The following is a 2,128-nucleotide window of genomic DNA, read 5'->3' as shown; positions in this document are numbered from 1 at the left end:
GTTAGAATCTTTGAACACTTTATTCTCATCTACTTTCCAGTTGTTACCTCCTAACCCTGCTTCTGAATTTCTTTGGGCAATTTTTTTTGGAGGAAGAATTTGATTTTGATCCACTTTCCTGATGCTTATTAGCTGAGTGAACTTGGACTTGGGACTCTATCTCTCTAAGAGGGTGTAATAGTTTCCTCATCTCAAAATGAAAATTCTCAAGAAATATTACAGCCAAAATTCTGAGCTTTCACATCAAAGACAAAAATGTACTGCAGTCAGAAAGAAAGAAATATCAAGGATCCATAAGTATCACACACATTTTATTTTATTTTATTGCTTATTAATACAGTATTTATTTGTTTTTTCTCTGTCAAACCCTGAGCCCATGGCTTTCCTCAGGACTGCCTGGTAAGATGGAGGTGGAGATATACACAAGCTGGAAGAGACATGGAAGGACCAGGAGGATGAGGAGGAACATTCAGAAATGTAGGAGGACTAGAAATGGCTCCATCACATGGCAAAGAGGATGAGGAAGGCCACCATAAGGCAAAAGAGCCCCATGGCCTCAGACAGGGCAAAACCCAAGATGGTGTAGGAAAAATCTGCTGCTTCAGGGAGGGATTCCTGGCATAACCTATGATGAGACTTCCAAACACAGTCCCAATCCCAGCTCCAGAGCTAGCCACCCCCACAGTGGCAGCCCCAGCCCCAATAAACTTGGCTGCTGTGTCAACATCCCTTGAGACAGCACTAGTTTGGAATCCACATCTGGGGACAAGAGAGGTCAAGGGACTTGATGCCAAAATGCGGAGGTTCTGATCTGTCCTCTGGCTGTTTTAGCACCACTGCAGACAGCAGTCTACTCAGCAGCCGAGAGCTGCTCCTCACAAGAGCAGGAGTAGAGAGAGATGAACTTGGTGCAGGGGTACATTCTCAGGGGGTGAGGGGCAAAGCTGAAGAGCTGCCGGCAGAGCAGAGGAGACAGAGAGGGGGCACATACACATTTTAGCAGCCACCAATATAAAGGAATGGAGACCTTGGGATATGGTATTCCAGAAGGCAATAGAAATATAGGCATACATCTGGGTAAGAATAAATTCCCCAGAAAAAAACAAGTATACTTTGTTGGAGAAAAAAAAAAGTACCCTAATGAAATAGAGGATTTCCAAGCATTCCTGATAAAAAGACCAGAGTTTAGAAGAAATTTTAAAATACAAATGCAAGAGCCAAGAGAAATATAAAAAGGTAAACATGAATGAATAATCATAAGGGACTAAATAAGAATAAATTGATTACGTTCTATTATAGGGAGATTTTACAAATGTATACATGTATGTGTAATATATATATAGTGTATAATCCCCTCATAACTCTACTATAACCATGGGTCCTCAGGAAATCAAATTAGAGAATGGGAATGGTTCTGTTTTGTTATAGTTTTATTATCTCAAAAGAATAATTAAAAGGGAAAGGAAGAGAAATACACTAGGATAGGGAACAGAAAGGAAAAATGGGGGAAATTACCTTATATAATAACCAATATGTGTGGTTTTATATATATATATATATGAAATATATTTATATAATCACCAACCATTAAAGTGACTTGTCCATGACTTGTCAGATCATGGTGCTAGTAAAAAACAGATTTTACCTGTCCAAAATGGCTACAGATATAACTAAATAAAAAAAAGTGAAGTGAAAAAAACTAAACAAATCTGAAGTCCATGGGGATACAGTAGAATGTGTTATAATAAATGTTAGTAAAACAGGGATACCTACTCTCTCCACCATTATTTGATACAGTTTTGGAAATGCTATAATAGCAATAACACAAGAGAAAGAAATTAAATTAATAAAGATAAACAAAGAAGAGATAAAATATCTCTTTTTGCTGATATGATGGTTTATCTAGAAAGTCCTTGAAAATCAGCCAAGATACTTATAGAAGCAATAACTTCTGCAGAGTTGCAAGTTACAAAATAAATCCTTAAAATCAATAGCATTTTTCCATATTAGTAACAAAATCCAAAAGGAAATAAAAGAAAGGTAAATTCTATTGCAAATAATTACAAAATGAATAAAGTGTCTGAGGGTCAATCTAGCAAAGAACATAAAAGATTTGTATATATGCAAT

At 36.8% G+C, this 2,128-nt stretch overlaps 1 pseudogene; it reads right to left on the bottom strand.

The window, feature by feature from the left end:
• Positions 1-501: 501 nt before the first annotated feature.
• LOC138174290 (ATP synthase F(0) complex subunit C2, mitochondrial pseudogene) lies at positions 502-963 on the bottom strand (annotated as a pseudogene).
• Between the last annotated feature and the right edge of the window lie 1,165 nt (positions 964-2,128).

The sequence above is a fragment of the Petaurus breviceps genome, unplaced genomic scaffold, assembly GCF_028583685.1.
Source record: "Petaurus breviceps papuanus isolate PSGF00001 unplaced genomic scaffold, PetGlider_PUasm1.0 688, whole genome shotgun sequence".
Taxonomy (NCBI): domain Eukaryota; kingdom Metazoa; phylum Chordata; class Mammalia; order Diprotodontia; family Petauridae; genus Petaurus; species Petaurus breviceps.
The sequence above is the reverse complement of the archived record's forward strand: the minus strand, read 5'-3'. Positions and strand labels throughout refer to the sequence as shown.